Below are 26,105 nucleotides of genomic sequence, written 5' to 3' on the forward strand. Positions count from 1 at the left end.
GGACAACGACAGTTGCCTGGCGTAGATAAGTTTCGGCAGAACTCCGATTTTCGGCAGGGATCCGAAACTCGATGTAATTCTCGGGTGGGACACAATGAGGTTATGTCCACTGCCCTATTCGTTCTTGAGCTTCACGGTGGCGGGACTCTCAGCGAGCCCGATGGTATGTAGCGTCAGCCAACCTCTGCGGGCCACCTCAGCACGTCCGGAACCTCAGCCACCTCAGGAACGCCGGGCCGCCGGCTGTATCCGTAACATCGGACAAAAGCGGATTCAAGGTTAAAACCAACACGCTAAGCCCGCTCAGCACTAAAGTGTATAATTTCCAGACTACACCAAAAATGTGTAACCCTTACACATTCACAAAACCAGCTCCTGCGTCCACAAAATCGTGAAATTCGTAAACAATTTTGTAAGGCAATCTAGCTAGGTTTACTAGTGACCTTGGCAAACAAAAAATATCGACATTTCGCATCTAGAAGAGTGTAAGAGCTGTTTTTGTGAATGTGCAAGTGTTACACATTTTTGGTGTAGTCTGGAAATTATGCACTTTTGAGTAGGGCTTACACACTTTAGGTGCTGATCGGTTTTAGCGCGAACGGGTCCTGATTCTCACAAAACGTGACCTAATAGCTTTTATAAACTTTTCACAAACTGAATTCACTTTTGGGTTTAATCTTCTTCGACTTTTCAACGACTTTTTCCAATGAGGTTCTCTCGAGAAACAGGCTGAATCATTCCCTCAACGCTGCCTAATCCCCCTATCGTGCAATAGCTATCTTCTGCTTTTCCCTTTAGGCCAATTTAAATTTTTGAATAAATAACAAGGAGACATGCAATATATATTTTTTTACAAATAGAATAAACAAATTAACACAAATATGCAGACTTATTTACTGTTACAAACGAATTCTTCTAAAAAAGTTTTAGTAATTAACCTACGATTTGACCAAAAATTCTTCAAAACAGTTCGACAGGAATTCTACCAACATATTCTCTTAAATACTGGAAATCTTTAATTAGCAGACACGCTGTGCTGATCATCTGACAAAAAATAGGGTCACGATCTGGTAGGATTTGAACCCACGCTTTCGTATTAGAATGACCCTTTAACTAACATAACCAACGAACATATTAGGATTTTGCGGAATTTAGATTTTGCCACACTGAATACCATGCCAGTACCAGGAGTGTCTCCGACCCTAACTTACAGAGAAATTGATCTCTCTAGACAAAAGACGGTTACTTAGGTATGCAAAATCTAAAAAATGAAAATTATTTTGACTGAAATAATGGTCAAGAATCCCAATTACGATCAATCGTGAGGCAAAACTAATACGAAAATTTTTAACAAATCTCCACTGAAAAGAATGGAGGGAAAACTAAAGTAATTTCTGAGAAAAATGCTAGAGACCAATGCACAGTGGTCCGAGAGTTGTATTTAACTAAAAAATGGATCGCCAATCCGGAAACGGCGGGTTCGATTCCCGTTCCGGTCAGGAAAATTTTCTCGACTCCCTGGGCATTGTGTATCATTGTGCCTCATAATATACAAATTCATGCAATGCCAGGCAAAGAAAGCCCTTCAATTAATAACTGTTTTTTTTTTTTTTTTTTTTTTTTTTTTTTTTTTTTTTTTTTTTTTTTTTTTTTTTATAGAATGAGAAAATCTGCAACAGATACCCAAGAGGTGGTTCCTCGGGTTATGTGGGGATCGACCCACTAAAAACTCATTCTCTCTCTTCCTTACCTTCGCGGTACGCCCGTTAGGGATGACTTTACTAACTGTGGAAGAGCTCAAAGAACACTAAGTTGAAGCGAGGCAGGCCAAGTCCCAGTGGAGACGAAGAGCCATAAATGGGAAGAAGAAGAAGAAGAAGTGTATGAGAATTATGGCGGAATTGTAATTTTCATTATTTATCACCGATATTACGATCCCAGGAGCCTGTAATAGTTGGTATTGTGCTGACTCTTCCAGACACTATTGATGAAAATCCTGCGCTCAATCAAAACATTAAAATTTATTTGAAAGGAGAAGGTTCTATTAGTTTTAGGACAGACTTGTTAGAATCCCAAAATGGCCGACTTCGGCACCTACTCACGATTTCGTGCGCACAAATCTTTTCGTAAACAAAACCAGTGCACCTGAGCTTCTTATTTTAAGCTTATTTTAAGCGGGCAAGAACAGAATAATAAAATACACTGTTGTTTGAAGCTTGCTTCTTGAGATTTGTGCGTCTGAAGTTCTGATGCACTGTTGAAGCGGGATTTCAAAACGTTTGTCCTTAAATGACAAGTAAAAGTTCTCAGCAAGACTGTTTTCTGCATAAAAAGAAGGAAAATTATTCAAAACTATTATTGCAAAAAAGAAAATGTAATAATGGCGGAAGGTTGGAGGGACGTTTCAGGTGGTACCAACAGGTTTCAGGAGAGTACCAGGACATCTCAGGAGTGTTTCACGTTGATGCCAGGAGGTCTTAGAAGCATTTAGGGGGTCTCAGGTTCGTTTCTGGGGATTTCAGTGATTCCAGCAGAGTTTAAAATTTTCATTTTCAATGAGTGAAATTCACCGTTATTTTGAAAATTCTCAACTGAGGGATAAAAATAAAATTCATTTTGGTGAATGAATGTTTTCACCTATTCATTCATTTTTCTGTCACTGACAATTTTCACTGAGAAATAAAACTGGACCGTAACTCCCGATTATTCTTCCAATAACCTCAAAACTTGTGTATAGTAGTTAATTAGAATATTAATTATGTTCTCTATTTGTCCATTAAGTCGGATTGTGCGTCTGTTAACAGAAATTGGACATTTTACGACGTGCGAAAACATATTCGTGACAGAGAATTGAATGAAAAAAGAGAGGCATTCAGCTGACAATGAATGTGGTCAAACACGAATGAAAAAATGAGAATGTCAATCTTCACTTTCAATCTTCGAATTTTTTACTCTCTGATTCCAGGTTGCTACAGGTGGTCTCAGGGGCGATGCAGGGGTCTCAGCGGTTCCTGGGAGTTCCAGAAAGTCCCAAAGGCGTCAACACGATCTTAGGACCATTCCAAGGGGCTCTCAGGCACCAGGCGATTCCTGGGGGTCTCGGGGGTGTTTCAGGGGGCCCTAGGCGGTTTACGAGGATTCCGGGGGGCCTCTGGGGAGCTTTTAGGGCTCTCAGGGGCGTTTCAGGGGGTCACAGGGAGTTTCAGGAAGTCTCATGAGCGCTTTAGGGCAGTGGTGCTCTGCATTTCGCGCATTTTTGCACAACATTTTAGGCCAAACATTTCAAAAGGTCTTATCTGCATTTGAGAGGCTCTCTTTGTTTACTTTCTCTTTCAATTATTGCAATGCAATGGTACACTTTTCAACTATTTTTGCAGTACAAATCAAAAGACCATCGACCATTGACCATCGTTCAATGCAAGGAGACAATCATAATACAAATAAACAGCTGATATATTAACGAAAGAGAGGGAAACCGAAGAGAGCCTCTCTTCTGCAGATAGGACCATTAGACATGTTTGGCCTGATTTGTTAAGAAATCAATAAAAACTGAAGAGATAATGTTACAAATGTATGCTCAATCCAAAGCTTGCTGTTGCAGCTAACTAGTTGTGAAGATGGCATTTCAGGAGGTCCCAATAGACCTCGGGGGGTTCCACGGATCTCATTGGTGCTTCATAGTCTTTATAGAAATAGTCTCAGAGGTGCTCTCAGGAGCGTTTAAGAGAATCCTAGGGGAAATCTCAGGGGTCCCAGAGGGGCTTCAGGGAGTCTCAGGGAATTTCCATTGGGTTTCAGTGAGTACCAGTAGATCTCAGGGACATGCGAATTGGCTTCTTTAGCGGTGTTGAGATAATTCTATATTCTGAATCTGCATGCTAAATTGAGCCGAAATCCCAATTTTCATGAATTTTGGTGTTCGGGAACCTATTTAAAAATCAATTTGAAGTTTGTATGGGAGTGATCCGTCGATTCACTTCTCGTCGCATTTTGTAATGGGCAAACAGGTTGTCCAGCTGTCAAAATTTGATTTCTAAAAATCTTTTGAAATTGGATTTTTGTACCAAAATTAAGTTCTAAAAATCTTTAAAAAAATCATAGTGAGTGGCTCAGAAAAAGCTGTGTTTTCGTATAAAACTAAAAAATGAATACCTACATTTTTCAAAATTTAAAAACCCAATTGGTCCCAGGGGATATCAGTAGCGTCTAAAGGATTCTCATGGACGTCTGCGATGCTTGAAGTGCTTCAAGGGCATTTCACGGAAGTTCCAGGGGTCCTTAGGGGCAGTTCAGAGATCCTCTAGAATGCTGCAGGGGGTCTGGGAGAGTCCTGTTTGTCTCAGGGGTGTTTTAGGGGGTCTCTGGGGTGTTTCAGCGGATTGGAACTGTATGAATCGTTCAAACATTCTTTTGGGATATTCCAGATCAACCAAACTACTCAGAACATCAGAACTTCAAATCTACACACGTAACTGTAGTCACGTTGCCTATGTTTGTTGGACCAGTTTGAAGACTGATAGATATTACTATATTCTTTTGGAACATTTAGAGTCGTCCAAACTGCCCTGAAGTTTAGTCTTTGATCTATAGCCGCTACTGTTGCTTATTGCACTTTGAACTGTAACGTCACATGCTAGCTGATTCGCATCACTTGGAAAGGGTGATCATTATCTCGGATGTGGCCGCGATAATTCGCAGCACTGGTTGTCTGTAATGTACAAGTTAGCGCTGACAGAGATTCCGAAGCGAATACTGAAACTTGTGATAGAATGCTTGGTGTTCAGAGTGATTTTAGGCAAAGTGCTTGTCTTAGTATTTTTGCATAGAATTTGCTTCTTCGGTTTTGTAGTATGACTTATTAATTGGGTCAGAACTACGAAAGTCAGTGCTAATGTTTTATTGAACAGCATGCGATCTCCGTATCAACACAAGACAAATTAAACAAACAAAATCGATCAATGCTGTCCCATCCCTCGGTACGCAACTTGTGTATGAGTCATTCCCCTATTGTCGGGTGCGCAAATTTCGGAATGCGCAGGAACGGAAGGTATGCGGTGAGAGCCCGTCAGTGTGCCGCACTTTACCGGCGCAGCAGTACCCATTGTGGTACGATATGCGAGCGCGGCATTCCAAGGCTCACGTAATTATAGCTGCGACGCTTTGGTCCCAGCTAATCCAGTGCCGCGGCTGCGGCGCAAGACTATCTAACTGCTAAAACTTTCACTTCATTCCTTTGAAGAAGTTTTTTTTTCTTTCTATTCCGCTTTCGGTCCTTCTGCATCTTTTCTGTTGGTGGTTGCTACGCTGCCGGCTGCCACCAAGTGGACATTATCAGATTTTTTCGCCGCCTTGACGGTGATGGTTATGCCCTGATGCCTGGTTGCTGTAATCTCAAAAATGACCAACTACCACCGGTGGTAATGCTCTTTTGCACGATTACCCGGGCTCCGTGGAAGTCATTAACAATTTCTTTCGATTAGTTTAGAGTACGGTCAGGTTTGGCTGCGGTTTCCCGGCTGAGGTTATTCAGTGGCAATTTTTATGAATATTGGGTTGTTTTTGTTAAATTGTTATCGTAAATTGGTGTTATGCAAGTTTCGTCACGTTTTTGCTATTCTTTTATAGGCAGTAATGAAACTTATTATGCACTTTTATCTGAGTTGGCTTCAGTGATAAAAACTAGGGACTAGGGGCACATCGTTACTTGATGAAAGTGATGTCATGCCATTAAACATTACACGGTAAAAAACCGGTGTTGCGAATTTCGCAAAATGAGTCCTGGTTTCGAGAAAACAGGTGTGTTTTCTTATGAATATAGACCAAGAAAAAAAGGTCACGCCATCATGACTCGGTACATGAACTTTTCTTAATTGAACATAGAGTTTCTTCGTTCCACATGTTATACGATTGCAAAATAGGCAGAGAAATAAAGCTTTTGATTCATAACTGCTATAAGAACGCTCAAACCATCTCAGATTTGTTCCTTACTCATTCTTTTGGATACAGTACAGATATTTTTTTGGTTCACCAGATTGGTTTTACTTTCGCGTATCACGCACAAAGATTTCCGTGACCGGATTCGTGAAGGCCACGAACACGAAGTCGCACAACAGCATCACTATCACGGACACGCGTTGTTGCCAGCTCGCTCGCAGTATCTAAGCCGTTGGTTGGTTGGCTGGTTGGAATGATGACAGTCTGGTCAGTAGTCGACAAATTCACTCATGGCGCGGAAGTTGTGCATAGACAGTCGGTGCTCTGCATCAGGGCTAAGAGAGTGGACCGATAAAATTATGTCTCATTAAGTAGTCCAATTTGGTACCGCTATATTAACTTGTGGTGGATAATTTTGCTTGGGGTCGGGCGAGGAAAATGCCGAGAGCATGGATGGTTTCCTGATAATTATGAGTGGGGAAGTAGGACATGGAAATAATAATTGAAATACGGATACGACGGTATCACCGTCTCTGATCGGTGTTTTGTTTTTCACCAGACGGATTTAGAAGAAGTTTTGAACAAACTTTAATGAATTATTAATATAGGAATATGAATTATTAATATAGGGGAACCTACGTATTTTCGGCCGTTTTGTTCTCTTCGTCATTATTTTTTTTTTGGATCCTATTGATCTCAAAATTGGCCTCAAATCTTTCCCAACCAAGCTGAGTGATAATATCAACATTCAGGTAATTTGGTCGACAAAAACACCCCATGACGAAGAGAACAAACCTGCCGATAATACCCTTTGTCACCCTAGAATAATAATAACAAAATTATAACAAATCATGGAATTGGAGAACAAAATCTTGAGGGACAAGTTCTTAATTAGGTATAACATGTTTTTGCATTTGCATTTTGTTTTTAAAGTTAATGTTTAACATTAAGATTTAAAGTTTAGGAAATCGTATAGCAATCTATTTTTCCACGCAAAAACTTATGATATTTTCTTGTTCTTATTGTATTGAGCACTACGATTATTACAAGATTTATGTTTGTGTTATACGTACGTTTTTAATTTGTAAACTTTTACCTAAGTTTAATGCACATTTACAGTGCTCTGCAGAGCACCATCAAATCTCAGTAATATCATTTTGATGGCCTACATTTAGGTCAATTTGGGCAATTACTAATTAGAAGACATGTGTAGACCCTTCCCTAACAGGGACATCAAAGTGTAGATGTCTCACATTCAAATCTGATTCATGAGGCCCCCTTAGGATTAGGAATTCCTAGACAAAACACAAGCGCGTTGTCTTCCGATAAAGCCCTTTTTGTTTAGTCCCGTTACAGATCAGGATAGTCGGTCCCATCAATGTTTTTAGTATAAGATAGCAAGTAATTTAGTATAAGTCCCTTAAGGCGAAACTGGAAGCATTTCCTCACTTTTTGGTTTTTGATTTTTTATTAAATAACGAAGCAATATTTTCAAAATCGGGTTTCGTACACATGTAGCGTATGGATCAAGGTATGTCCTGATTTTTTTTTTGTGGTGGAAAATGTTTTTTGTTTTTGCGGAAACCATTTTTGAATAAAATTTTACAAAAAAAATGGTTTCCGAAAAATGGAAAACATTTTCCACCACAAAAAAAAATCAGAAGATAACTTGATCCATTATCTACATGTGTACGAAACCCGATTTGGAAAATATTGCTTCGTTATTTAATCAAAAATCAAAAACCAAAAAAATGAAGAAATGCTTCCAGTTTCGCCTTAAATACCTTCTTTCCAACTTTATATATTTGTTATCCCTAACTTCGAAACAGCCGCGAGTACTTCGGCTCCCAAAACTAACGTAGTATTAAGTCAGTATAAATTTAAAAACAAAATGTAAAATCAACATAAAAAAATGTAAAGATGATTTCGGCTCTGTTATGCCCAAGTGGCGCCCGAGCCTTCCAAATAAACGAATAAGTTAAAAAAGCACAAGCTATGAAAACAACTAATGCTGCGACAACCTGCCATTACGGATTCGACTGATGGACCAACAACAAATATGAAACCTCGTCATCCTGTCATCGAAAATCGTTATCCACTAGGAAGCATCCATTAAGTACGTCACGCTAAAATTGGAAATTTTCGACCCCCTCCCCCCTTCGTACGGTTTTTTTTTTCTATACTTAATACGTTGCTTGTCACACTTTTATTTACAACCCCCCCCCCCCCCCCCCCTAGGACCATGACGTACTTAATGGATGGCCACCCTAGGGCAACAGAGCAAAATATATGTTCAGGGTTGCACATGTCCAAATGTTTTGTGTTAATTTATTACGCATTTGTAGTGTTCCAATATAATATTGTATAGTGCTTCATTATTTTTTCGTTATACGATGTGGCTTATTTTTCAAAAGTTGTTGAAACCTGGAATTTGTATGCTCTTTTCTTTTAATATTTTTTTTTGCAAATTCTCCAAATAATTTTCCAATGATTTATTCTACAATTCCTACCAGATTTCATCTTGTAATTGCTCCTGAGAATAATGTAGGGATTTGCTCTAGATTTTTTTTTTCTGGAATTCCTCGTAAGATTTTTCTTAGAATTTACCATGGGATCCTTTTAAGCATACCTCTAAAGATACCTCCAGAAATTTCACCCGGCATGCATTCAGGGGTTCCTCCAAAATTCTTTCCGGAATTCCTCTCAAGTTACTTTTAGAATTTTTTTCCGGGATCAACTAGGATTCCAAACGAGATTTCTTCGTTGATTATTCATGGATATTCATCAGATATTCCTTGCGTAATTCCTTCAAATATTCCTCCCGGGACTTCTTCATTGATTACTCCCGGGATTTTTCAGCGATTCCGGATTTTTTTCCGTGATTCCTTCAAAGAGTTGTTCCGGGATACCAAATTGGGATTCTTACAATGGTCCTTCCCATATTTCATTAAGAGATTTCTCCTGAGGTTTTTTTATGGATTCTTTCACGATTTAGTCAGGGATTTCTCCAGGATTGTTTTTAGGATTATGTTGGAAATCGCTCCCGAGATTCTTTCATTGATTCCTCCCGGTATTCCTTCTGGGATATTGGGAAATGAAGTTTGGAAAACTGTGCCTTAGGAGTATTTCAGGTGCCTTTTAGGCATTCCTTCCAATAATTATTTGATCTACGCTTCAGAGATAATTCTAGCGATTTGTAAATTGATTCTTCACAGATCCCCTTTAAAAAATTCGCTCAGATTTCTTTCAGGGTATCCTACTGGAATTCTTTTGAAGATTTCTCCGGGAATCCTTTCGGGATTCCTTGATGAATTCCTCTCGAGACAGATTTTTTATCCCAGATTTTTCCTGGAATTGTTTCCGGGTTTCTCTTAGAGTCTCCATTTGTGATTTTTCCAGAGATTACTCCAAGATTGTTTTATGCGTTGCTCCCGGGATTCCTCCAGGAATTGCTTCTGGGATTCCTTCTAAATTCTTCCAGAAGGTTTTCAATGATTCCTTCAGGAAATCGTCCCAAGATTCCTCACAAGGTTCCTCCCGGGTTGCCTCATGGAATTTCTCCCGGAGTTCCTCCAGGGATTTTTTCCAGGATTTCTTCTACTAGCGTTACTCTCGGAATTTTCCCTGAAACAGGATTTTTTCAGATGATATTCTCGGGAGTCTTACGATGACTAAAAAGTGTTTCGATCTAAAATTTGGTCACACATTTTTTTCATAACTTTAGATTGCGTACACCAAAACAGCTGAATTTAAGGACCAGTAATGGTATATTATAGATAGCTTATACCATAACATGTTCATCAAAATCGGTTTAGTATTTACGGAGATATTGTTGAATTTAGAGATCTGAAATTTCAAAATTTTGTACAAATAAAATTTAGAAATCAGAACACTTCACTGTTTTCTATATATCCAGAAATACTGAACTACTAGGGAACTTTAGAGAATCTCAGGGAAGTTCAAGGGATCTCAGGAGGATTTCAGGAGGTATCAGGGACGCTTCAGGGGATCTCAAGGGGTTCCTGTGGATCTTTGGTGCAATTCAGCGGCTCGCAAACGATTTCAAAGGGGAACCTGGAGGTCTGAAGGGCGTTTTAAAGGGTCCCAGGTAGGACTCAAAGGCTTTTCAGTAGGATTCAGGGTGTACCCAGTGGTCCCTGGGGCGCTTCAGGTCGTCTGCCGGAACGCCCTTGAAGGCTCCAAAACCCTTCTGAAACGCATCTGAAGCCCCTTTTGGAAACCCCTTCTTTTGGGCTCTCTGTGAACGTCTTGGAAACGTCCTTCATTTATACCCTGATTTAATTTATGCCCAAAATTCCCTCTTTTTAGCATTTTTTAAATTATGCACCCCAGCCAATGACATAAAAAGAGGTTTCAGTGGTCCTGAAATTGAACTTGAAAAAAATATCAGATGTTGAAGGTCTATTTGAAGATTCGTTTTGGAACTTGACCACAGACTCATTTTATTTCGTGAAATCATGTTTATTTCATTGGACCTTGGCGGTTGATAACGAATTTAGATCCACATTATGAGACACCTTGGACGTTTACGGGTTAAGTATGTTCCTTGACAATGCTCCTTAGTATCTGGCAGGGTCGGATTTCTTGTTAGACGATTGCTCATATAAAAAGGAAACACATTAAAAATAATTATTATTATTTTTTACAAAAAAAAGTATCAATGTTGTTGTGGTGGTGGAAGAGTCGTAGCACAAAAGGTCGAAGTTCAAAATGTCAATGGTCAAAAGGTCGAATGGTCAAAAGTTCGAAGGGCAAAAGGTCGAAATAAAAAAAAAAATGCTAGGACAAAAGGTCACAAGATCAGAATGTCAAAAGGGGTCGAATTGAAAAAGGGTGAAGGAGACTGTCGATGAGACTGAGAAGTCTGATCAAAATAACCTTAATTCCTTTTTTTGTCTTTTATTCGCGACAACTGAAATAGCCCTGCACTTTCAATCATGTTAATAAACAGATAATTATTCATAATTATTCTTTAGGTCTTAAAACATTAGATAGTCTTAAACAGTATACTATATGCACAAAAATGTTGTATGCTTATTTCGCATGAAAATAACTTTAACTGTTGTCTATCTACCACGAGCCCTAACATATTTTCATTTATCATTGCAAGGCAACATTGAACGGTCTAATGTTGCCTCGTACTACGGGTACCCTCAAAGCTATTCGGTAGATTCCAGCGCCTTCCGCTAGCAATAACAAAGCAACAAAACTTTATTTTTCCTGTCGCTGGCTGCTGAAAGGCACCTTCTCTTTCCTGTCTTTACTTTGGCACGACTCTGCCGGGCCCCGGTTGAGTAAAAGAATTTGCACACACCAGCGCACCCAGCTGTGCGGAAATTAGGCAGAGCACTTTCGCTACACTCTACACTTGAACTCGCACGTCGAACGACCAGTGTCAGTAATCGGTAAATGGAGATTGTGTTCTGTTGACGCTGAGTTGATGGGATTGGATATGCGTCGCATCGTCGTGTACGGTGACGTAAAAATTCCTCAGACGGCGCGTTGCAACATTCGTCGTCGGATTGCTAGAAAACCGCCAAAAAATTCCGACGGCAGCAAGTACCACGCTGAGACGCAGTCTCAGATCATCGGTCGGAGTCGACAGTTAACGAATTGGACATGATTGATTAATGGGCTTGGTTATGACAATAATAGGTTCGGCGCTCGGCTAGCTAAATTCATAAAGGATGCAGTTTGGGATGCAGAGCCACGAACCTTCAGCGTTCTCGTCACATCAACGCTGATAAAAGCCAAACTGACGAAAATTTGCAAATGGCGGTGTTAGGAATCAAACGCATAACCACCCGCTTATGAAACACCCTGTCTTTGCACTTCCTGATTCGATATTACTACAGACGCTAACTGAATCTCATACACATCACTCTTCATCCTTAGAGTGTGACCATCACCACTGATTTGAATATGACTTTCATGACTTTATCCTTCATTTTTTTATACGGGGAGCAGAGAAACAAACAACGGTATACGCAACGATACTGTTTCAGAAATTATATATACACTAACGATTGACTGCCATCTCAATTTGAGTACAGTATCCAAAAAAAATTCTTTTAGCTCTTATAGTAAACATTCTACCGAAGCAAACCATACCAACCTTGTTGATGTTTCTTGTAAAAATGAAAAAATAGGCCTAGATGATTGAAATTTGAAGTTGCACAAAGTGGTCAAAAAATGTAGCAACATAGTACAGAAAAAAATATCACAAATAAAATATTCAATTTCCAAACACAATGAAAGTTACTGTTCCGATAACCCGTGCAGAGGGGAATATCAAATTAATAACTACGAAATCACAAAACCTGTTTTTATATCTTGTTTTGTTATTATTGAATTATCAAGGCATTACGTTTCCATAACATGTTTTGTTGGACAATCTTATTTTGTTATGACCAAGCAATTGGTATGCAGCTTTTAAATAACATTTCAATATTACATTCTGTTGTGGAACAAGTTTGGTTATTATTGTATTATTGAGAGTGCACAAATACTTTATGGTATTGCTATCTAAACTAAAACAAATTTTGAAACAAAACCTACGTCATTCTACAACGTTATTTACAGCATTTTAGGGAAAGCAACTGCATATTCACTCATCAATTTGTCTTCCTCTTCCATTTATTATTACATCCAAACTGAGACAAAGTGCATGCCCCATATCATTAGCTAGTATTCCGTGGGAAAAAGTTTGCATAATGCACCAGAAAAACTGTTTAACGATTTTTTGAAAAGTGCGCAAAGTTAGGCCCTAGGTGCGCAAAGTATGGTACGCTTACGGTATCACATTTGATAAGAGGTGTGGTATATTACGTGACATGGAGGTGCTGTAATGTGTACAAAACAAAGTCCCTGCTGGGCGGCGCGAGGTTTTGCTAAATTTCTGAAATTGACTGAGTTGTAGCTGAAAAGTACCCAAAATACCAGCCACTGCCCAAGTGGCGCAGTAATATCGGCGTTGTTGTGGAGTTGGCGTATTGAAAAGATATGGTCTCTAGTGAAACATGCTTCGTAATTACACTGTTGAAAACGCTTTGACATCCACGTGCAGCACAACAGAACATGTGCTCGATGAACAAATTGAGATTTGAATTATGAAAATGCTACGGTTGACCGGCTTGGTCAGCCAAAGCAAAATCAAGAAATTGACATTTATGCTTCGTAATGATTACTTTGAAGTCAATACTTTGGGCCTAGGCTGGGCAGATATGCTATTGGTGATTTGATGATGCATGAAGAAGAAGAAGAAGAACGATGGTGTTTTGAAAAATCCTATCCCTACCACACAGGAGAAGATTTTAAAATGCCTCTATAAAATCTAAAACAAAATCTAATTAAAAACGGTTTGATGTACGGTGTAAGACTTTGGACGGACTACATATTGAACGTATAAATTTAAATTTAACATTTTTTTCTTGGTAAGGTACTTAATTTGTACCAATCACCAATTAAGTTTTCAAATTAAGAATAATATATTGATTTTTTGATTTTATTCGAAAGAGCACCTTTTTTTAAGCCAGTATGATTTTTTTAAGATTTTTAAAACTTTATTTTGATACCTAAATTCAATTACAAAAAGATTTTTTGAAATCACCTTTTGACAGCTGGGCAACTGCTTGCCAGCTCCGCCCAGTACGAAATGCGACAAGGGGTGATTCGACAAATCGCTGCCATACAAACTTTAAATCGATTTTTAAATAGGTTCCCGGGCACCAAAGTTCATGAAAATTTGAATGTCGGCTCAGTTTGGCATGTAGATTGTGAATATGGAATTATCTCAACACCACTAAAGAAGCCAATTGCAGCTGGTCTATGGAAAATTCCACGTGTATGGCAATTCGGGTTTTTTCTTAACTCACGATGACCAGATCGGTTCAGTCGGATTTGTTGTTGATGGAAAAAATAAATCTGGATCACATGAGATCAATATTGTCAAAATCGGAGAAAATTCATCGCAGATATAACCATTACATAGTTTACCTTCTTTATTTTATTGTCTGCTGTTTCATATTATGAAGTAAAAAATAAAGGCATTGCAACTTCTAGAAATTTCATCAGACTCTTCCGTATTTTTTATTTTATTCATTGCTATAATCTGAGTTTTGGGTAAATATAGCATCATAGCTATTGATATGTTTATCTTTGTGTTAATTTCCTTCTTTCAATATCCCAGTCCCGTTACGGTGCCAAATTCCTATCACTTTTCTACGATTCCCAATTCTTATAAGTTAAGTAAAATTTTACCTTCAAAAAGCGATACATCTGCAAATGAGTTTTTTTTTTATCTCAAAATTGAGTAAACTTAGTTGAATTTATATGTCATTTTAACAGTACTGCTATTCTAACCTCTAATTATAACGTCAAAAAGTACCGAACAGACTATGTATTACGAAGTAATGAATGTTAGTGAGAGTGGAGATAGCAAATATGGTACCTACTAAATAATCCTAATCAATAAAAATGTCAACTATACAGACAATTCTGCTCAATTGATGATTGCATTTGTCTATTATAACTTTTTTCTTTCGATCTATTATTATTCGATCATATATTGTTTGACATTATGTCATAAATATCTTTTTTCATTACTAAAAATAATCTAAAACAGAATAAAACTAAACAGCATCTGCAGAAGTAATCATATCGGCATATGATATAATTACCTTTTACCTTCGCTCACGTATTGGGCGACTCTAATGAGTTTAAAACATGCCCCGTGTCGAAACTAAATGGGTAACCATTGCAAGGCACGTTAATACGCTACCGAGCTTCCGAACTTCGCTCACGTAGGTACATATATCTAGATTGAGTTTAAATAAGGGCGAAAGTAACATGAGAGAGTTCTCTTCATCGACTCTCTCTTCTTCAAATTAAAGTGACAAGATGCAAGTATGGTTGCACTTTTTGGTCATTAATCGCTAGGTTGCGATGCAATCTAGCGTCTAAGTGTGAAAAAGTTCGATTGAATTTGCATCTTGTCACTTTAATTTGCAGAAGAGAGAGTCGATGAAGAGAACTCTCTCATGTTACTTTCGCCCTTATTTAAACTCAATCTAGATATAATCGCCGTTCTCACAACGCGAACAAAACAAAAAATTAAAAAATATCATCTCCGTCTGGAAAGAATCTTTGTCACCGCCAAAATGCACCCCATGACGAAGCTCAATCATAAATAGTCGACTAGCAACTTTTTCGTCGTTCTCTTTGTTCCGAAACAGCCGACGACGGGCCATGCGAACGCCACCACTGTTATTAGTGTTACAGTGCACATGTCTGCGCACCGCGATAGCGCTGTTGGTAAGAGAGAGAGGTTCATTGTTTGATCTTGCATTCAAATCTCTGTCTATTTTTGTCCTGCGACTGGCAAACATGAAATGGGGGAATGGGGAAACTGGCAATACGTAGAACCAGTAAAGCTTCTATCGTCCCTCACTGCAAGTGCTGTGATAGCCTCATTGGTAAAGGCGACTGAAAATTTACGATAGCAGGATTTGGAGGTTCAAATCCCGTCCATGTTTGTAAGTTTTATAATGAATTCGAATTTTTTTTATGTGACCTGTTATTTTCTAAAAATAGAATAACACACTTAAAATAATTACCCAAAAATGAGTAAAAAAGTTAGTTTTTACCCTAATTTTGCTTCCGAAATGTTATCAATAACTCTTTAATATCAAAATTTGTTATTGAAATATTTCCCAAATTCACTGTTATTAAGTTGTTATTGCCACTAACAAAACATGTTATTAAATTGATTTTTCAGGAACAAATTTTTGTTATGTGACTTGTTATTTTGCCGCTTATGACAGCCAAGTTTATAACTCAATATGTTATGTTAATAACATGAAAATTACTAATTCCGTTATGCAGTTATTTTGCCAAAATAACGCATTTTGTTATGCTGTTGTTTTTCTCTTCTGCTCGGGAAGAAAAGATAAATAGATTTCACTGGATTTTTCGAACAAAAAACATCTTTACGGGCCTCCTCAATGCAAAAAAAAATTGTTTAAAATTTCTCAACAACGCAGGTAGCAACAAGCGTCAAGCAAATTAATGTCTGACTGTTACTGTTTACTGCATTCTTTTTCATGGTATGACAAGCTATGCCATCTGAAGGATCGAATGAGCTGAAAAAATAAACAAGCTTCAATTTAATGTGTTCAGAAAAGCTAAGAAACTGTGCAGTAGTTCTTAAGTTCCGTAGATAACCTTAAAAAAAATAAGAAACTTGATGTCAGAAAAAATGTTATGCAAATGCCTTTATCGATTTTCCCAGGTTTTGATTAAGGCATTTATTGGAAAACTTGTTGAGAAAGCGAATATGATAAAAAGTTAGATGAGATTTGGTATTTAGTGATAAAGTTGAAATTATTAAAAATCCCCTTTGTGCAAATGCAAATTTGAAGAATGAAGGTAATTGTTAGCAAAGAATAAAAATAGAAAGAATGCCATCTTTTGCCTTTTTTCTATGTAAACGTCAAGTGGCGCTCTCTAAATGTATCAAGGAGGAAGCACTCTGTAACAGTGATCGTGATTTGTCATAAGAGAAGGAGGTGTGCGTATGTTATGGTATCCGTATACAATTGGTAACGCACACAACCGTATGCAGGTTGAACTTTCATCCGCAGATAGCGCTACGATAGTGTCCCCCCGAGCATCGGCTGAGTGGGCATTCTTGATATTTTTATTCTTTGTTGTTAGAGAACTCGACTGTTCTTCAAAACTTGTTGAGAAAGCGAATATGATAAAAAGTTAGATGAGATTTGGTATTTAGTGATAAAGTTGAAATTATTAAAAATCCCCTTTGTGCAAATGCAAATTTGAAGAATGAAGGTAATTGTTAGCAAAGAATAAAAATAGAAAGAATGCCATCTTTTGCCTTTTTTCTATGTAAACGTCAAGTGGCGCTCTCTAAATGTATCAAGGAGGAAGCACTCTGTAACAGTGATCGTGATTTGTCATAAGAGAAGGAGGTGTGCGTATGTTATGGTATCCGTATACAATTGGTAACGCACACAACCGTATGCAGGTTGAACTTTCATCCGCAGATAGCGCTACGATAGTGTCCCCCCGAGCATCGGCTGAGTGGGCATTCTTGATATTTTTATTCTTTGTTGTTAGAGAACTCGACTGTTCTTCAAAACTTGTTGAGAAAGCGAATATGATAAAAAGTTAGATGAGATTTGGTATTTAGTGATAAAGTTGAAATTATTAAAAATCCCCTTTGTGCAAATGCAAATTTGAAGAATGAAAGTAATTGTTAGCAAAGAATAAAAATAGAAAGAATGCCATCTTTTGCCTTTTTTCTATGTAAACGTCAAGTGGCGCTCTCTAAATGTATCAAGGAGGAAGCACTCTGTAACAGTGATCGTGATTTGTCATAAGAGAAGGAGGTGTGCGTATGTTATGGTATCCGTATACAATTGGTAACGCACACAACCGTATGCAGGTTGAACTTTCATCCGCAGATAGCGCTACGATAGTGTCCCCCCGAGCATCGGCTGAGTGGGCATTCTTGATATTTTTATTCTTTGTTGTTAGAGAACTCGACTGTTCTTCAAAACATCATGACAATTGAAAAAAAAAAATGCAAAAATGTGGATCACAATATGGGTTATTCCAAATGAAGTGACCGAGAAAAAGTGGGAACGTGTTATCGACCATCACGGATTTTGACCAAATTTTGTTGGAATGTTTGTTTAAATGGAGGAAGAAAAAATCCAAATTTTTGTGCCGATCGGATCACCCCTCGGCCCGTGGCAGCACCCCTCGTCTTTGCCAATACAAGAAAAATCCAAGTTTTCCCTTCCTTTTCTTAATTTATAGCTTTGAAACTATAACATATACACATTTGTGACCTTTGGCTTTTCTGAAGAAAATTTTTGAAGGAATAAAGGAAAAATATTATTATATCGATACAGTGTTGTCAAACATGTTATTTTTCAATTTTAAAATTTAAATTCGATTTTTCGTCGAACGAGTATATTTTGATTTCAAAAATTTTGATTACATCGTGTTTATCAAACATTTTCCAATCGAAAAAGCGTAACTCCCCGAAGTAATAATATGACAGTGTTGCCAGTATCAATTATGGATTTACTAGAATGGATAACAATAAATTGCTAAAGTTTAAAATGCATGTATTATAATCCTTATTTCTATTGAAATTCTACCTATGTAAACATTTAGGTTGACGATAGTGTTGCCAGACATTTTAATTTTATTGTAAAAATTTACATTAGAACTTTTATTATTATTATTATTATTTATTAAAGACACTTTACCACGTTTGGTAGTGGCATTCGTGTCGATTAGAACTTTTATATCAAATCAAATCATCAAGCAAGAATCATACATTCCTTTTTTACAATTTTATTACTATTGGCAACACTGAACCTTGATAGTTTTCGTTTGGTGTGCAACTTTTTATTCTTCGAGCAAACCTTTAATAAGGGCAGTGGTAAATTCAAATGTTCACTGAAATTTATTCATGGTTCGGAATTACGCTAATTGATTCCGACTGTTCTTGGTGTATTTTTAGGTTTTTTAGCTTTTTAGTACGATTCCGAGATCAAAAACAACCTTATGTTCTCTTACTTCAACTCCGACTTTTCCTCAAGATCCGATACGGATCGAAACGTCGGAGTAAGAGAACATAAGGTTGTTTTTGATCTCACAATCGGACTGAAAAGCTAAAAAATCCTAAAATTACACCAAGAACAGTCGGAATCAATTAACGTAATTCTGAACCATGAATAAATTTCAGTGAACATTTGAATTTACCACTGCCCTTATTAAAGGTTTGTTCGAAGAATAAAAAGTTGTACACCGAATGAAAACTATCAAGGTTCAGTGTTGCCAATAGTAATAAAATTGTAAAAAAGGAATGTATGCTTCTTGCTTGATGAGTTGATTTGATACAAAAGATCCCATGTAGATTTTTACAATAAAATTAAAATGTCTGGCAACACTTTCGTCAACCTTAATGTTTACATAGGTAGAATTTCAATTGAAATAAGGATTATAATACATAAATTTTAAACTTTAGCAATGTATTGTTATCCATTCCAATAGATCCATAATTAATAAACTGGCAACACTGTCATATAATTATTTTTACATAGTTATATATTCTCCTTGGATGCTATGGGGTGAGGGTTCGATTCTCGCTTCGGGCGTTGAAACTTTTCGTGAGAATAGTTTCTTCCCCGTTTCCACTGGTACATGCTCCGTTGTCTAATGTTAAGTTTAAAACAGTCTGTACAGCCGAAAGCTGAAGACGTTGTCCGTGTCTTTTTTAATCAGCCCAAATCAACTTCAAGTTGCATCGAATAATGTTTTCATAGCGAAACTTGTAAATTGGACTTATTTTAAATATTAGAGAAAAACGGTTTTCAAGCTTAAAAACGCCGTATCTCTGGAACGGCTAAAAAGACCTCGGGGAGTTAAGCTTTTTCGATTGGAAAATGTCTGATAAACACGATGGAATCAAAATTTTTGAAATCAAAATATACTCATTCGACGAAAAATCGAATTTAAATTTTAAAAATTGAAAAATAACATGTTTGGCAACACTGTATCGATATAATAATATTTTTCCTTTATTCCTTCAACAATTTTCTTCAGAAAAGCCGAAGATCACAAATGTGTATATGTTATAGTTTCAAAGCTATAAATTAAGAAAAGGAAGGGAACACTTGGATTTTTCTTGTATTGGCAAAGACGAGGGTTGCTGCCACGGGCCGAGGGGTGATCCAATCGACACAAAAATTTGGATTTTTTCTTCCTCCATTTAAACAAATATTCCAACAAAATTTGGTCACAATCCGTGATGGTCGATAACACGCGGTGTGTACACTTGGTGTGGAATGACCTATATGCTGTATTCTGAAGGAAATTTGTAGAAATCATCAGAACAGTTCATTTTTCTTAATAAACGAAGTGTATTCATAATTTCTAAAACTGTCTATAGCATAGGTTCGACCGAATTTCATTTGTTGAAATTTTTGAAATTCCATTGTAGAAATTCTCGAAGGACGTGATGTAGAAATCTTTGGAGAAATTGTTGTTTACCCATAGACATCCATGGAGGAACTCCTGGAAGATCCTGGACAAAATTTATAAAGAAATTTTGGTTGAAGGACTGAAAGAAGGAAGCTATTTAATTGTATAACATGATCATGTAGTGAGATAATTTCTAAGGGATAAAACATTAATAAAATTACAAACAACTCTGCCTAAGGCACTTACATCGTACTTTCGCAATTAAAAATATTATTTGTGATCAGTAAATTTGTTCAGTAAACTGAAACTAGTTGGTACATAGGGAATCGCGCCACTTGGGCGGTGGCTTCTATATTCGTCTGTTTTCCACTATAACTCAGTCAAATTTGAACCAATTGACAAAACTTTTGGAATGTGGTGAGATAGGTATAGTATCTACCCGTGTACAACATTTCAAGTCAATTTGTTCAAAATTGACTGAGTTATAGTGGAAAACAGACGAATATAGAAGCCACCGCCCAAGTGGCGCGATACCCTACAAGCAGCTACAGCTACACAAATGTTCCCGAATTACCGAAAGTTCGCAAATATTTAGCAAGATCGAATTTACTCCGCTAATTCCACCACACAGCAGCGCCATGCACCGACAAATGTCAACCACGTACGTGTGTATAAATAGCATGGAAATTATCCAGACGTACAGACAAATATTTGTCTTAGATCAATACCACACTCAAGCCAACACAAATAAGTACGTTGAGATGCTATTCGCTAACGAATGGTTCATTTGCACTTCTGGACCCGCAGTTGAAATGCTAATTCCCTCCGTAGCTCCTAAACGTTGTCAGTCTATCACCCGAAACAACTATTCCACAATAAACACAGTTTTTTTTCCTACACTATCTGGAACGTGTCCACATTTAGCACTATCTTCCTCGTGTAACTTTCAATTTCAACCGTAGTTTTCGCTTTTCATTCACAAAACTGCCACCGCCGCGTCGCCATCACTGATGCGCCATGCCGTTATCTTCGGGTGGGGTGCCGGTGGCCGTATCGTTGTGTTTACTCTTCTGAATCACGCATTTTTCGGACACATCACCCCGCTTGGGGCACGTTCTACATGCGGTGGTTGCATTGTAATTACTTCGAGTTTGTTACTTCGATAATTTCGATCACGATAGAATGTTCCATCCACCGACTTTGGGGCACGCACCCAACCCAGAGGCTTTGTCACTCGAACTCTTATCAGCACAAAGAATAATAAAATCTCCAGAATTGTTTGGGATCCGACCTTTGCCACTACTGCCCTGAGGGGGGCCGACAATCGAGTTGCACCTCGCACTGTCACCATAAGGTTTCTTTCTCAATTAAATACGCTAAGAATATGCCACACCACTACGGCACTTCCAGAAGAAATCGCGCGCGCACACGAGGTGTAGTCGGACGAATAGTACCTAACTGTTATGCGTTCAAATGTCATGCGTTACGACGACGGACGGACGCGCGACGTCTTCTGATCGATTGGACGGGGCCGGTCGTACGTTCTACGGCGACGACGACAGCAGTCTGACTAATTGTTTGGCGTCGAGAATATCGGTGAATTTGTTAAACCGATCGGTGATGACGACGGAGTGGCCGCACGCCCGAGGAGGAAGACGGGAGGGTTACAATCGATAACGTGCGCGCCTTTTGATAAAGCCTATCGGCGCGGCGTGACGGTGTTTCGATAGGAAGTGTTCGGCGGGATAAACTTAACGGTTTAGTCAGTAAACTGGAAACATATGATTACTGAATATGAGCAATCAAGTCGAAAAATTGCATCAATAAGAAAAAAAAAAGAAACTGGAAAACAACGATCAGCGACTACAGTAGAATGATTGACAAATAGGATTTAATCCAATCGGGAATCGAACCCAGGCCTGTTGACTGTAAGCCGTGCTCTATCTCTCTTGGCCATTTTACTAAGTTGAATGAAGCGTGATTTTTTTACGAATATATTGGTAAGTTCGATAAGAAGGATTTAAAAACACCTTCTTACAACTACTCCGTGATGTTTTTGTAGAATGAAAAATACAATACTTTTCAAAATGCCATGACCAATCTAATTTTTGTATTCAGGAAATTATTCATGTACTAGGAGGAAGTGTTCACCATACGTACCCCAAGGTTGCTCAGGATACATAAAAAAACAGTAGAAAAAATGTAACTAATCAACTAATCAATCGAAGTCTTACAGTGTTGCTAGGTAATCTGGTCGTAAATCATTATAAGCAGTGGCGATTCCTCAAATTTACCTGCTCAACTAATGTAAATTCTTGAAATTTCTAAACAAATTGGCTTAAAATTAGTGAAAAATCACGAAAACAACTGTGTTCGTTCATTTTCATATTAGTTCTGTTTTCCATTTCCCCAAAATAGCAAGTTTTAGGGTCATTGAACAGTCAAAAAGTGAAGTTACGAGACGCCACTGATTATAAGCAAAAATGGCAATTAGGCTACAGTGGTTCCCTATATGAACATACATTCTAAGCCTTGTAAAAGAAAATCTGGTCCGGTGAACCAATCAAAACCCGACTACAGCGTTAGTCTTTTTCCCTTATTGGTAGCCTCAATCGCGACATTATGTTTAGTTGAAACCAAACGTAATCCATCGGACTGCGTTTCCTACAGAACTCCACTTATTCGTACCGCGTACTGGCCATATCTGCGAGCATCGAAGTCGATTCATGACGGAACTGTTTGGAATCACTCCAAAGGGCTTCAACGGAGTAACGTTGTTCTTGGACGACACCAGCGAACATTCTGACTGATCACGATCTACGTCTCGGTAGTAGGCCACACTAGCAGAATCTGATTCGATCGTGCCCACTATTACGTAGGATAGCATCGTTTCGAAACAGTGCTGAATGTAACCGGGGATCTAGCAGTGTAGAATTGGAACTTGGTTCAACTTCGACAGTTGCTTGGTCCATCATATCCATTACTCAAAAATGTCAGCTGGAATAGCATTATCCCATCCGATTTGAGTTCTCCACAGGTCCTGGATAATTGTCTTGTCGTGAATGAGAAACTTCAAGATCAGGTCGAGTGGCCGAGATCAGGCCGATGCTCATCACGAATCTCAGGATGTTTCACTTAGTTATGATTTTGGATCACGTTTTTCGCTCGAGTTCTTCTGGTAACGTCACGGAATATATGGACACCAGGAGATACCTAGAACACTTTTTACTTGGCTCCCCTTGTCGATGCTGGAATCCTTCGATAATTCCGCTTCTGTCTCGCCCAGGAGCTGCAATACCTCCTTCCTTATCACGACTGACCAGCTAATCATTAACATAACGGTCATCTACCACTGTCGTAGTCGACTGCAGATATTTTTGTCCTTACAATCCACCGTGTTCATGTTCTTCACAATGCATGCTTACAAAGATAAAGAAGTCGTCCCAAAGATCGCCACATCCACAATAATAAGCTTTGGCTTCTTTGATGGATCGGTCCGCTATACATTATACAAATAAACCGCTGAGCTTGTCGATCCTCTTCTCTTATCTTCAGTTACCAGTTACCTCGCGGATGTCACCTTGCGATCGATACTTCCATCTGTCGAAACTGGCACAGCTGGCAAAGATGAAAGAAGATCCGGTCTTTTCTTCAGTACAAAGATTAGGAACACTCCTCTTACTTTGGCATCCGCGCCACATATGATGGGTTCATAACAACTCCAATGTGGATATACCATGTTCAATCTGGGTCGCTTCTTTCCAACTTCTGGGACCTAGCTTTGCGAGGGTAGCTATTGCTCTGGTAGTCGAAGATCTGTTGTCATCTGCAACTTGGGATGCATACCTAATTTCCGCGCAAGGCAGCTCAGACGCTGTACTAACACATCGTAACTAGACGGCTGTTTAACTACTACACCACTCCGTCACGTAGTGACCGTCGGCTTTTTACACGATTCTGCGCTCTATGATCTTCTTCCGCTTCTGGCCCACAAGCGAATACAGGCATGTTCTCCGCTGTAAAGTATACTTTCACCAGGTCATGTAGCTTGTTGTCCTCCGCGCTCTTGCGAATCCATCTTCGAGTCATCAACGCTTTTAAACACCGTCCATCCTAGCCTCGAGCTTACTGCTACTGACCCTCTTGGCCTGTCTTCCCGCGTCTTCAGAGGCAGCGACAGTTTAATGTTGTCTGATCCAATCAAGATTCCCGGAACGGCCTTTTTTAGCTTTTCGGTAGCATGGCCAAATACGCGAGCTGTTGAAACAATTCTCTATGCCATAGCGACTGTGTTGGCGGAGTTGATCAGCTGGCGAACGGTGCTCACACTAGTCAACTGCGCTACTTTCTGAAAGCGTAGATTTGCTGCCACATTGCAGGATCACGCAAATCAGGTGCGTTTTAATCGCTTTTAGTCTATCACTGGGGCTCAAACACTCGCGCTTGTAGCAGTTCTTGATTAGCTTCACACTCTGGCAAATATAATAAGGGATTTCCTGTTGTTTGCTGATGAAACTTCCGTGGTTCAGACGACACGTGAGCATCACGAAAGCTTTTTTCGCCCTATGTTTCTAGCTTCCTGCTGGCTGAACACCGTCGAAATGGTTGATGTGCGCTGCATCACTTGCGATCGCAAAAGGTTTCAAGATCATCAAGACTAGCGTTCTTCATATACAGTGCCCAGTCCTGCCGGAGTTGTGGTAGCAATTTGTCCACCAGCTTTTGCATCAGTGCTGGGATAGTAAGGTGGCGTGCGGTCCAACCAAGCTTCTGGACAACGGGACCAAAGTTGACCAGCGTTTCCAGCCTTTCACCCTTTGCATACTTTATTGTGCAGCGACTGGACAAGCCACTCTGACTCCCGAACAACATTTCCAGAATCTTCATGATCCTTGGGACCGATGAAGGCACAGTAGATTACTCCAACAGCTTACGGTGCTTGACCTTGAGGCACCTCTGAAGTCTCATTAGATTTTCTGACTGCGAGTACAAACACATGTCCGTAGATTTCTGCAAGTTCTGCTAACAAAACGTTGCCATTCTTCGAGGTTCCCATAAAATATTGGGAGTCCCTATGGCACTGCTTTCCTGGTAGACAGTTTTTGCTGGAATTGCCCCCATATTGCCTGCTGATTTTACAACTGCTGCCGATGACCAGCAGGCTGCGATTGTTTCACTTCTCGATCGCCATCATGAGTTTGTATGGCTGCCAAATGATCATCAGTCAAGTACTGTTGTACTTACACCAATGTTCGAGAAGTTTGCGGCTGTTGTAGTGCAGTATCCGCAGAAGGTAACTGTGTATGCAACCTGTTCTTTGCTTTAACATTCATGCACGCAACAGGAACACATGTTTGATGATGAACAAATTGAGATTTCAATTGTGAAAAGACATTCACGTGCTCCGGTGGGAATCGAACCCACGACTTCCAATTCGTTAGACGGGCGCTTCTTTCCTCCAAGCTACGGAGCCACTTGATCATCTTCGTCCCCTGAAGGCACAGAACTGAATGCAATCCCACTAATGCACATGGTTTGTTCCCTTTAACCCTCGAGCGATCTCGCTGTTGTATTTTGTACAACACGTTGATAAAATCTCGCTTTTTGTACTCAGCATTAGTGTGGTGCTACCGCAGGTAGTCAACCGCGCGAGTTACGAAAGGTTAACAATTCAAATCTCCTTTGGACTGAATTATATGAACATCTACACGTCTCTGTTGTGTGCAATGTGCATGAATGCCAAGGCGGGAAAGGAATTATTTTTGAATTGTCGCGTCAAGCTTAACCCAACACTTCGATACCGGAAGAGCTGGCTCAGGCCCAAAAAAATAATCCTCCAGTACAAGCTAACTTATCAGCCAATTAATTTACAGCGATGGAAGAATGGGCACGTACTCATACAGGGTAAATAGCATTTGCTGAATTCAGCTCTTAGATTTGAGTTCGACAAGCGACAACTAACTTCGGCCTAGAGTTGGCCGAAGCAAGTGCTTTAATAGCAGTGCGACTATCTAAACAGAAGTATATTACTGTGCCCATTACACGTTGCTGAAATGCTGATTGCAGTGCAATCATTGCACTCCGCACATAAGAGTAAAGATTTGGGCCTGAAAACGGTGTAGTGTATATCAAGT

General features: G+C 39.0%; 2 protein-coding genes across 9 annotated transcripts in view; both read right to left on the bottom strand.

The window, feature by feature from the left end:
* Positions 1 to 26,105, bottom strand: part of LOC109408749 (serine/threonine-protein kinase N) — a 371,435-nt gene that overhangs the window by 194,604 nt on the left and 150,726 nt on the right. The window contains exon 1 of one of the 8 annotated variants that reach the window (XM_062854352.1): positions 20,673 to 21,590. The exons of 6 other annotated variants lie outside the window; for them this stretch is intronic. The gene's annotated coding sequence lies outside the window, so the exon portion shown is untranslated. Of the gene's footprint in view, positions 1 to 20,636; positions 21,591 to 26,105 lie in introns of those variants that run through there. One more of the 8 variants, XM_062854351.1, reaches the window with a different exon arrangement.
* The window catches only part of LOC134288706 (uncharacterized), a 345,573-nt gene that overhangs the window by 157,449 nt on the left and 162,019 nt on the right, over positions 1 to 26,105 (bottom strand). The gene's annotated exons all lie outside the window — the stretch shown is intronic.

This window comes from Aedes albopictus, chromosome 2 (genome assembly GCF_035046485.1).
Source record: "Aedes albopictus strain Foshan chromosome 2, AalbF5, whole genome shotgun sequence".
Lineage (NCBI taxonomy): Eukaryota > Metazoa > Arthropoda > Insecta > Diptera > Culicidae > Aedes > Aedes albopictus.